Genomic DNA, 12633 nt, shown 5'->3' with positions numbered 1-12633 from the left:
TAGAGATGTAACTTTAATGCTTTAAGGAGATGTAGATTAAAGAAAAACACTTCAGGGGAAACAAAATTAACATTCATTAAGGAAGAGAGCCAAAAAGTGTTAACAAGCCTCTTGGCCAGAAGATAATGTAAATCACCTGAGACCTTTTGTATACAAAATGATATACGGAAACAATCTGGGTTGCGAACGCTACATAATTTTGTGTTACCCATTGATCTCCATGTTTTATCAAAAGTATAAAAGGCCTTCTGAACAATAAAGGATGGGGCCAACTTCTTGGACCAGTTTCTCGGACCAGTTTCTCGAACTAGTCTCTTGGCCTGGTTTCTTGGGACTCTGGCTCCCCTCATGTCTTTCTCTCTCTTTCTTCTTCTCTCCCTTTCCTTCTCTCTGCTCTTTACTTTAACTTCAGGCTGAATCTCCACCTGGGGCGCGGAGGCTCGCCAGGTCTACTTACTTGCCCTGGCTGTTAAGACCCGCACGAAAGGGAGCTTAAGGCGAGGTACCCTTAGATATTCAAGTGGGCGCCGGTGGCCCAACGTAGATGGTGCAAATTCCTTGTCTGGAATTTTATTGGCCTTCCGCGTAAACCAAGCTATTCAGCCCTCTTCCTCCACTTAATCTTCTTACTACACTATAGTTTCTTAATCTGATCTTACATTAATAAATAAACAAGTCTTTCCACGCCAACGCCGTCCACCCTTCGAATTCCCTGGATCCACCGGGGCTGGACCCCGGCAGTCCATCCTAAAGGAAATCAGTCCTGAGTATTCATTGGAAGAACCGATGTTGGAGCTGAAACTCCAATACTTTCGCCACCTGATGGGAAGATCTGACTCATTTGAAAAGACTCTGATACTGGGAAAGATTGAAGGCAGGAGGAGAAAGGGACGACAGAGGATAAGATGGTTGGATGGCATCACCAACTCAATGGACATGAGTTTGAGTAAGCTCTGGGAGTTGGTGATGGACAGGGAGGCCTGGCGTGCTGTAGTCCATGGGGTTGCAGAGTTGGACATGACTAAGCGACTGAACTGGACTGAACTGACTCTGCATGTAAGTTAAACAAGCAGAGTGACAATATACAGCCTTGTTGTATTCCTTTCTCATTTTGAACTAGTCCATTGTCCCATGCCCAGTTCTAACTGTTTATTCTTGACCCACATACAGGTTTCTCAGGAGACAGGTAAGTTGATCTTGTAGTCCTATCTCTTTAAGAATTTTCCACAGTTTTTTGTGATCCACACAGTCAAAAGTTTAGCATAGTCAGTTAAGCAGAAGTAGATGTTTTTCTGGAACTCCGTTGCTTTCTCCATGTTCCAATGAATGTTGGCAATTTGATCTCTAGTTCCTCTGCCTCTTCAAAACCTAGCCTGTACATCTGGACAAGTTAGGTAGTTCATGAACTGCTAAAGCCTAGCTTTAAGGATTCTGAATATAACCTTGCTAGCATATGGAGTGAGTGCAATTTTATGGTAGTTTGAACATTTTTTGGCATTGTAAATTTTGGGGATTAGAATGAAAACTGACCTTTTCCAGGGTCAGTACGACCCTCAGTGGCAGATACAATGGTCATCTGAATTAAATTCACCCATTCCCATCCATTGTAGTTCACTGATCCTAAGATGTCAATGTTCAATCTTACCATCTCTTGCTTGACCATTTCTAATTTACCTTGATTCACGGACCTAACATTCCTGGTTCCTGTGCAATATTGTTCTTTATAGCATTGGACTTTTACCACCAACACACCCATAGCTGAGCATCATTTCTGCTTTGGCCCAGGTGCTTCATTCTTACTGGAACTATTAGTAATTGCCCTTCACTCTTCCCCAGTAGCATATCGAACACCTTCTGACCTGGGGGCTTATCTTCTGGTGTCATATCTTTTTGCCTTTTCATGCTGTCCATGGGGTTCTCCAGGCAAGAATACTGGAGTTGATTGCCATTTCCTTCTCCAGTGGGCCACGTCTTGTCAGAACTCTTCACTGTGACCCATCCAACCTGAGTGGCCTGGCACAGCATGGCTCATAGTTTCATTGAGTTATACAAGCCCACAAGTTATTCATCACAATGAAGCTATGATCCATGAAGGGGGAATTAGATAATGGATGTCATGTATTTATCACAGTGCCTTAACTATTACTGCTGCTGCTGCTAAGTCACTTCAGTCATGTCCAACAGTGTGCGACCCCACAGCTGGCAGCCCACCAGGCTCCCCCATCCCTGGGATTCTCCAGGCAAGAACACTGGAGTGGGTTGCCATTTCCTTCTCCAATGCATGAAAGTGAAGTCGCTCAGGCGTATCCGACTCTTAGCGACTCCATGGACTGCAGCCCACCAGGCTCCTCCATCCATGGGATTTTCCAGGCAAGAGTACTGGAGTGGGGTGCCATTGCCTTCTCCATAACTATTACTACCTGCCTCAAAACCAAGGAGCAGATAAGTTTGTCTTGGGAGAGGGTAGAGAGAGGAGAAGGGGAATGAAAACTAAATCGGGGAAGCCAAACTTTAAGGAGAAAAAGGTAGCCTGCAAATGATTAAGGGAATGATTAGAGAGTTAAGAGGAAAACTTGAGGGACTTACCTGGTGGTCCAGTGGTTAAGAATCACCTTCCAATATAGGGGAATCACCTTCCATCCCCAGTCGGGGAACTAAGATCCTACACTTCGTGGGAAAACTAAGTCAGTGTGCTACAACTAGAGGGAAGCCCGTGTCCATGCGCTGCGACGAAGACTCAGCGTGATCGAAATTTTTTAAAAAGAGGAAAACTTAGCTTTTTTTAAATCTGGAAAACTCCTACTTATCGTTTAAAGCCCAGTTTTCTCATTCCCTCTCTGTGAAGTCTTCCTGGGCGCTTGACCACAGCCTCACACTCTGAGTTAGTTGTCCTGGTGCTCCGGCTCCCGCAGTGCGCTGCAAGTTCATGTGTGCTGAATTTGTATGTGCTCTGTCGTGTCTGACTCTTTGCAACCCCATGGACTGTAGCCAGCCAGGTCCCTCTGTCCATGGGATTTTTCAGGCAGGAATACTGGAGTGGGTTGCCATTTCCTTCTCCAGGGGATCCTCCTGACCCAGGGATTGAAACCTCATCTGCACCTCCTTCATTGGCAGTCATATTCTTTACCAATGTAACAGCTGGTACTCCTCTTTTCTTGAACCTGTCATGATTTGTTGTGATCCTCTGCTTTTATTGTGATTGCTGCCTCAGACTGTGAATGAACTCCCTGACAGCAAGACTGCCCTGGCTGCATCTTTTGCCCCTAGTGTGGGGCCTGGTGGCTAGGGGAAATAATATTTAATACAAGGTAATACTTGATGATTGATTACCCTGTGCCAGGCATGCTAAGGGCTTTGTACTTATTAAATCATCTAATCCTTATGACAACTTTTATAAGGTAGATGCTATTATTAGTCCCATTTTACAGATGAAGAAAAGGAAGAACTGAGAGGTTAAGTAGTTTACCGAAGGTCATAGCTAGTCAATGGCACAGCTAAGCTGAACTGTGAATTTCGGTGGCCTGGCTCTCTAGCCTGTACTGTTAACCATATACTACATTGTCTCTCATATGTCATCAGTTCAGTTCATTCACTCAGTCGTGTCTGACTCTTTGCGACCCCATGAACTGCAGCACGCCAGGCCTCCCTGTCCATCACCAACTCCTGGAGTTCACTCAGACTCATGTCTATCAGGCAGGTGATGCCATCCAGCCATCTCATCCTCTGTGGTCCCCTTCTCCACCTGCCCCCAATCCCTCCCAGCATCAGAGTCTTTTCCAATGAGTCAACTCTTCACGTGAGGTGGCCAAGGTATTGGAGTTTCAGCTTTAGCATCAGTCCTTCCAAAGAACACCCAGGACTGATCTCCTTCAGAATGGACTGGTTGGATCTCCTTGCAGTCCAAGGGACTCTCAAGAGTCTTCTCCAACACCACAGTTCAAAAGCATCAATTCTTTGGCATTCAGCTTTCTTCACAGTCCAACGCTCACATCCATACATAACCACTGGAAAAATCATAGCCTTGACTATACAGACGTTTATTGGCAAAATAATGTCTCTGCTTTTTAATATGCTATCTAGTTTGGTCATAACTTTCCTTCCAAGGAGTAAGCATCTTTTAATTTCATGCCTGCAATCACCATCTGCAGTAATTTTGGAGCCCCCCAAAAACAAAGTCAGCAACTATTTCCACTGTTTCCCCATCTCTTTCCCATGAAGTGATGGGACCAGATGCCATGATCTTCGTTTTCTGAATACTGAGCTTTAAGCCAACTTTTTCACTCTCCTCTTTCACTTTCATCAAGAGGCTTTTTAGTTCCTCTTCACTTTCTGCCATAAGGGTGATGTCATCTGCATATCTGAGGTTATTGAGATTTCTCCTGGCAATCTTGATTCCAGCTTGTGTTTTTTCCAGCCCAGCGTTTCTCATGATGTACTCTGCATATAAGTTAAATAAGCAGAGTGACAATGTACAGCCTTGACATACTCCTTTTCCTATTTGGAACCAGTCTATTGTTCCATGTCCAGTTCTAACTGTTGCTTCCTGACCTGCATACAGATTTCTCAAGAGGCAGGTCAGGTGGTCTGGTATTCCCATCTCTTTCAGAATTTTCCAGTTTATTGTGATCCACTCATATGTCATGGACAGTGATAACTGTTTGTTAATTGAAATGATGAAGAGTGTTACCAAAGCCAAATAAAGAGTTCAGTGAGTGCATTAGTCAGCTTCAGCTCAGTCATGCTGCAATGACAAATAACCCCAAAATATTAACTTACAGAAAAGGGTGCATGGCAGCTGCAGGCCAACTTTGGTTCTGTTGTACATCAGGGCAGCCCCTATCCAGAACAAAGCTGATCTCAGGTGAGGGGGAAGTGGTACATGTGTTTGTTAGAGATGGCTTGTACTACTGACAGCCGAAATGGTAAGGACCTAACAGAAGCAGAAGATATAAAGAGGTGGCAAGAATACACAAAAGGACTATACGAAAAAGATCTTCATGACCCAGATAACCACAATGGTGTGACCACTTACCTAGAACCAGACATCCTGGAATGAGAAATCAAGTGGGCCTTAGGAAACATCACTACAAAGCTAGGAGAGGTGATGGAATTCCAGCTGAGCTATTTCAAATCCTAAAAGATGACGCTGTGAAAGTGCTGCACTCAATATGCCTTCAAATTTGGGAAACTCAGCAGTGGCCACAGGACTGGAAAAGGTCAGTTTTCATTCCAATCCCTAAGAAAGGCGATGCCAAAGATGCTCAAACTACCGCACAATTGTACTCATCTCACACACTAGTGAAGTAATGCTCAAAATTCTCCAAGCCAGACTTCAATAGTACATAAACCATTAACTTCCAGATGTTCAGGCTGGATTTAGAAAAGGCAGAGGAACCAGAGATCAAATTGCCAACATCCATTGGATCATCGAAACAGTGAGAGAGTTCCAGAATAACATCTATTTCTGCTTTATTGACTACACTAAAGCCTTTGACTCTGTAGATCACAACAAACTGGAAAATTCTTCAAGAGATGGGAATACTAGACCACCTGACCTGCCTCCTGAGAAATCTGTATGCAGGTCAGGAAGCAAAAGTTAGAACTGGACATGGGGCAACAGACTGGTTCCAAATAGGAAAAGGAGTACGTCAAGGCTGTATATTTGCCAGGAGCCAGCGTGAGGAACTCTGCCCATGGCAAAGGTCATGAGGAAGGAGGCTCAGCATACGCAAAGGCGGGATCGAGCCTCAGGAGACCCCCTGTTCCCAGGCATCTTCCTCCAAAACCAGAGTCTGTCTACTTACTGCTTTATGCTCTCATCTACACCTCTGACTTTACGGGGGGCTGTCCCCCACCACCTCTCTCAGAGAAGGAGTTAACTTACAGCTCCAGTTAATAAGAATTCCTGTGCGTGACAAGAGTATTTCAACTTACAAACTCCTCTGAAGTTTCTCTAGCCTGCCTGAGCAGGTTCGTCTGGCAACATGTGATTGCTCAAAGCCTCCCAACCGTGACAGGCATGAGATGTTTTAACTTTCTAAATACAGATCCTTTTGAGAAGTCAGAAAATTATTAGTATAGTATAGTGGGTTGATTAGAAATTATATTGGTGAAGGGTTTTTCTTTTGTTGGGCCAATGTTTGCTGCTAAGTCTCCATATCTCCTGCCCTTATACACATATATAACTAGCATATAGGAGAAATAAGTATTAACCTTTGAGATTAATCATGTTAAACCTTAGGCTAAGTAAATTCCTTTCTTAATTGTAACCCACTGCATCCTCACCCTGTAGGAATGCAATTTTATCTGGTGCCTTCGTAGGGTGGCGCCTGGTTTAAGAAAAATCACCCCTGGAAAATAGGTTTTCTGGTTGACTGACCATTGTCAGAAAGAAAGGACCATAAAATGTCAGCAGGCCTCATGGCCAGAAGATGGTGTAAAACCCATAAGACCCTTGTATACATTTATATGAAACACCTGATTTTGATAAAGTTCAGGTCTGACCCCATGTGACTCTGTATTTTATCTCTACGTGTAACAAAAAGTATATAAGTGAACCTGGAAAATAAAGAAAACGGATCAGTTCCTGGAAAGACTGATTCCCCCGTGCCGTTCTTTCTTATTCTCCGTTTTACTGGTTGAATTCCCATCTGGAGCGTGGATTCCCGTTAAGCCTGCTAATTATGCCTGGGCTTCTAAGATCCGACCAGGGAGGCCTTAGTGCGTCCTCTCCTTCGGGAGAACGGGAGGATGCCTGCAGCCTAGGTAGGTGGTGCAAACCTCTTGTCTCGAGCTTTTATTGGTATTCCACGTAAACCAAGTTATTCAGCCCTTTTTCTCCACTGATTTTTCCCACTGAGCTATCCTTATTAAATCTCTCTTTATATCTTTAATTAATACTTAATTAAGCTATTGTTTTCCTGATCACTGACACCATCTCCCCTTCAAATTCCCTGGATCCACCGGGGCTGGACCCTGGCATATATTGTCACCCTGCTTATTTAACTTACATGCAGAGTACATCATGGGAAATGCTGGGCTGGAAGAAACACAAGCTGGAATCAAGATTGCTGGGAGAAATATCAATAACCTCAGATATGCAGAGAACACCACCGTTTTGGCAGAAAGCAAAGAAGAACTAAAGAGCCTCTTGATGCAAGTGAAAGAGGAGAGTGAAAAAGTTGGCTTAAAACTCAACATTCAGAAAAAAAGATCATGGCATCTTGTCCCATCACTTCATGGGAAATAGATGGGGAAACAGTGGAAATAGTGAGAGACTTTATGTTTTTTTGGCTCCAAGATCACTGTAGATGGTGACTGTAGCCGTGAAATTAAAAGATGCTTGCTCCTTGGGAGGAAAGTTATGACCAACCTAGACAGCGTATTAAAAAGCAGAGACATTACTATGCCAACAAAGGTCTGTCTAGTCAAAGCTGTGGTTTTTCCAGTGGTCATGTATGGATGTGAGAGTTGGTCTATAAAGAAAGCTGAGTGCCAAAGAATTGATGCTTTTAAACTGTGGTGTTGGAGAAGACTCTTGAGAGTCCTTTGGACTGTGAGGAGATTCAACCAGTCCATCCTAAAGGAGATCAGTCCTGGGTGTTCACTGGAAGGACAGATGTTGAAGCTGAAACCCCAATACTTTGACCACCTAATGTGAAGAAATGACTCATTTGAAAAGACCCTGATTTTGGGAAAGATTGAAGGCAGGAGGAGAAGGGGATAACAGAGGGTGAGATGGTTGTATGGCATCACCGACTCAATAGACATGAGTCTGAGTAAGCTCCAGGAGTTGGTGATGGACAGGGGAGCCTGGTGTGCTGCAGTCCATGGGGTCGCAAAGAGTTGGACACGATTGAGAGACTGAACTGAACTGAAGCACAGCAATAAAAAAGAACAGTGATGTTGGGTCTTAAAGCTTCTGCCCAGAAATGGCACAGGCTGTGGAAGTGCCAGAGGTCACATGCACTCACATTTTATTTGCAAGAGCAAGTCTCCCGGCAATACAGCAACCAAGGAGACTGGGATATATTTCTCTCACTGGGAGGGCTCTGGTAGGAGGAGCAGTGAACATCCATGAACAATAATATAATCTGCTTCCTGAAGGAGTCAGAATGAAGACTGAGAAAAGCTCCTTGGAACTGGCCTCAAGGAGTTTGTCCATTACTTTTAACAAGGGAGTAGTTTGAGGTGGGGGAGGTGTGAGTCAAGGTTCCTCTTTCTTGAGGCTGGGCCAGGAAAGGAGGGAGACAGCTGGCAACCTGAGAAGTGGCCAAGTGGAAGGGAAAGTGTCTTCTAGAAAGAGGTAACCCGTTTATTAGCCTGAGTGTCATTTTTAGTATCAACCAATCTCTTTCTGCCACCGTAGTTTTTCTATCTTCATGCTAGGGATGACAGTAAGGAAGACAAAGAATAAAAGAGAACGAGTTTCATTTGAGGATGCTAAATATTGAGGTCCTGCCTAAGGGAAAAGAAAAATAGAAAAAGCAAAGTTAGCTCCCCACTGCCAGAACCAAGCATTTTCATAAACATGGGGAACCTTGGGGGTCGGTAGCGTAAGGAGTGTCAATGATAGGAGGTGTGGGAAATCCTAGAGCAGGTGAAGATCTATCATTTTTCTGGGGACTGGAGTGTGGGGTGGGATGAGGGGCAAAGAAAGCATAGAGTCTCAGAGCCCTAACCCCACCCGTGATTCAGAGCAAGGCCAGAGACCCGAGACACCCTACAGCCCCCCTCCTTACCCAGTGTGCAGTAGGGGCTTTAGAATGTATAGCTGCCCATTGAGGGTTGATGCACAGTGGACACTGGTGACGGGTGGATTAGAAGAGGCCTTGAGAGAGTTACAATGAGCTCAAAGGAGAGACCTCTGTGGACTGATGACTGGAAAGCAAATGGGGACAAGGACAGCCCTGCAGGCCCTCTCAGGAGGAGCCTAGTGTGGTGGTCAGCTGCCGCCACTGCTATTTTTATAGGCCCACAGTCCCTTATCTAGGACCAAGTGTGATTCAGAATTTGGAGTTCTTTTGGACTTTAGACAAAGGTGACATGGGGTAGAGCACTGCATTATGTAACGCTGTGAGTGTGGTCGGAGGCAGCCCCATGTGATAAAATACATGAATATTTCTGCAGTAAAATGTATGAGATGCCTAAGGGTTATACTCATATCCTTCAAGTCAGAATGTCTTTCAGGTCAGATTTTGCTGTCAAGGTACTTTTGGTGCCAAATTTTAAAATCTTTCCTAAGGCATCCTGGGAGTCAGCCTGCCTCATTCCCATCCCTCCTCCCACTCCCCCAGATCTAAGTGGTCAGCAAGTTGTATCTGCCCTATCTCCTTAACACTTCTCATGTCTGTGTCCTTCCTTCCATCCCTCTGGCTCCATCCTGGTTCAGGCCACCTTCCCCTCTCACCAGGATTATCTCAGCTGCCCTCTGGCTGACCTCCTATGGCCTCCAGTTTTTCCCCGGTATTGCTCTCAGAGGAGCTGCTCTAGAATGCAAACTTTTGGCCTGGCTGGGGTGTTCCATCAGGAGACTGAAATGATTAATGAAAAACTCCGGCAGAACTAAAGAATGCCAACTTTTCTTTAATGGCCCAGCATATGGAAACCTGGGCTTTCCAGGTGGCCAATGCACCCAGCTGCGAATGCAGGAGACTTAAGAGACGTGGGTCCAATCCCTGCGTCAGGAAGATTCCCTGGAGGAGGGCATAGCAACCCATTCCAGTATTCTTACCTGGAGAATCCCATGGACAGAGAAGTCTGGCAGCCTACAGTCCATAGGGTCACAAAGAGTCAATCATGCCCGAAGTGACTTAGCACCCATGGAAATCTATCTATTGGGAGTCCACTAAGCAGGAGACATTATGCATGTTCCCAGACAGAGGTAGAGGGAGCTGAGGCCTCCCAAATCCACACTGAAATGTAAGCTGCTGCTCCCCCACATAAAGAAGGTTCTGCTAGGTGTGAGAAGCCCTCATCTCCTCCTGGCTCCCGGCTGACTGCTTAGACAGGAGCTGGTTATGTGCCTGCCTGGTGCAGGTAACTAGCACAAAATATACATCTCAGAGTTAATTTCTCAGGCCTAGGAGGACCAGGGTTCAGTCAGCCTGAGAGCTCTCCTTGCAACTCCCAAATCCAATGCTGACCTCCAGAGGGCCTGGCTGGCCGCAATCATGGTTCTGTTTCACAGGCTACATCGGCCCATCTGGCAAGAACCAAAGCAGGCCAAGGGGTCAGCTATGCCTGCTTGGGCCCATAAAGGTCAAAGGCCTTCTCAAGGCAGAACAGCAGCCTTTGGTCCCAGCTGCTGCATGTATAAAAAAAAAAGAGAGAGAGAAATGCAACTTAGGGTTCTTACTGTTCTAGCTTCAGTGATCCTGCATGATCACAGGGCTTCCGTTTCACTCTCGCTTTTTGGCCATCATGGTTCTCCATAATTTAACTTTAAAATAATTTTTCGTTTATTTTTTGGCCTCAAAGCTTGCAGGGTTTAATTCCCTAACACAGGGATTGAATTGAGGCCCTTAGCAATGAGAGCATGGAGTCCTAACCACTGGACCGCCAGGGAATTCCCTGAAGAATCATTTATTGAGGAAGTATTTATCCCAAGCCCTGTGTTCAACTTTCTGCATATAATTTTACTGAGTCATCACACCTCTCAGGCTGTGTCAGAACTGTCACTATCCTGTTTCCTGTTTGGGAAAATCAAGTCCCAGTCTGGTTGATTGCTTGCTTGAAATCCTGCAGTTAGTGAAAGCTCCCACCAAATGGCATTTTCTTTGGTGGTAGATCACTGTCATTGGCAGATACTTTCTGCCTCTCCCTGTTACATATCTCTGCTTTGTGAAACTTCAGCAACAGCGTAGGACTTGCTTTGGCCAATGAAATGTGGGCAGAAGTGACATACATGGCACTTCAGGGCAGAGCTTTTGAGGGCCAGCGCAGAGTTTCCATGTTCTCTTTGCCCTGCCTCTGCAGACGCAGAAACTTGTGTTGGGATGGATCCTCTCTTGGACTAGATCTTTGAGAACCTGCCTTGAGGTAAAACCCCTATTTGATTCACATGAGTGTAGAGTATGAGCAAGAAATTTATTTTGTAGACTTTCCCTGGTGGTACAGTAGATAGGAGTCCACCTGCCAATGCTGGGGGCCCAGGTTTGATCCCTGGTCTAGGAAGATTTCACATGCTGCAGAACAACTAAGCCTTTGTGCCACAACTACTGAGCCCACACTCTAGAGCCTGTGAGCTGCAGCTACTGAGCCCACGAGCTGCAATTCCTGGAGCCCAGGCACCTAGAGCCTACAGCCTGTGCTTTGCAACGAGAAGCTGCTGCAGTGAGAAGCCCCCACGCTGCAATGAAGAGTAGCCCTCGCTTGTTGCAAATAGAGGAAGCCTGTGCACAGCAATGAAGATCCCCCACAACCGAAAAGAAACAAAGTGATTTACATAAAAAAGAAATTATTTCTGTTGTTTCAGGCTACTGAGGTTGCCCCTGTTGTTTCTTACTATAGCAAAACCAAGTCCATCCAAACTGATCTATCGCTCACTGGGGTTAAAACAAAGTGGCTGGACAAGAGGCTCTTGCCAAGTGAACCGAGACCTACTTACCATGGACTTTGAATTTCAGTTACCCACCTCCCACCTACCAGAGCACACCCACTGTGCCTTCCTGGGGCTCCACAACCCGCCCCCCCTGACCTGGTACCCACTTCCCAGTCTGCGTAACTTGCTTCCTGTCCCTTTGCCATCCAAACCACAATGCTGAGATGTAGTTTTCTAAAGAACTGGCTAAGCCCAAGCCACTTCAACAAGCAAAGCCTTTCAGCTCGCAGTGTTTTGAGGTCACTGTGGCCAAATGTTAATTTCCATAAATGCTGCCAGCCTACCAAGAAAAGGCTTACGTTGTTAACAGCAACCTATACACGCTTTGGGGGGAAGGCTGCACATTGGAGACTGCCTGTGAAAAAGGAGCCAGAAGTTCTGTTGGAAAATGATGACGCAGAACAGAGGGCAGTGGGTTGGAATTGCTCCTAGAACATTTACTGAGCACCTACTCTGCCTAGTAGTCAGAACTTTGTGGTCCCTGTGTCAGGGATCTCAGATGACAGTGGACACAGATAAGAGAGTGAGCAGAGGATGATAGCACAGTGTGATAAATGAGGTGGGCTGGTTAATTTAGTCACTCATTCATCTGATGCATAATTATTGGGCTCTTCTGATATGCTAGGGACTGGACATTTAGTGCAAACCAGAAACAGGAGCTCTCACTGCCCTGCTGATTCTTTTTTATGCTTAATTTTTTTTTTTTTTTTTTTTTTTACTTTCGGCTGCACTGGGTCTTTGTTGTGGTACACGGGCTTTTCGTTGCTTCATGCACAGACTTTCTCTAGTGGTGGCGAGCGGGGGCTTCCCTCTAGTTGTGGTTTGCAGGCTTCTCATTGCGGTGGCCTCTGCTGTTGCAGAGCACAGTCTCTAGGCCATGCAGGCTCAGTAGTTGTGGTGCATGGGCTCAGTCATCCCGCAGCACGTGGAATCTTCCCAGACCGGGGACAGGACCGTGCCTCCTCCATTGGCAGGCGGATTCTTAACCACTGGACCACCGGGGAAGTCTCTGCCCTGCTGAAATTTCTAGT

This window comes from Ovis canadensis, chromosome 2 (assembly GCF_042477335.2).
Source record: "Ovis canadensis isolate MfBH-ARS-UI-01 breed Bighorn chromosome 2, ARS-UI_OviCan_v2, whole genome shotgun sequence".
Classification (NCBI taxonomy): domain Eukaryota; kingdom Metazoa; phylum Chordata; class Mammalia; order Artiodactyla; family Bovidae; genus Ovis; species Ovis canadensis.
The sequence above is the reverse complement of the archived record's forward strand: the minus strand, read 5'-3'. Positions refer to the sequence as shown.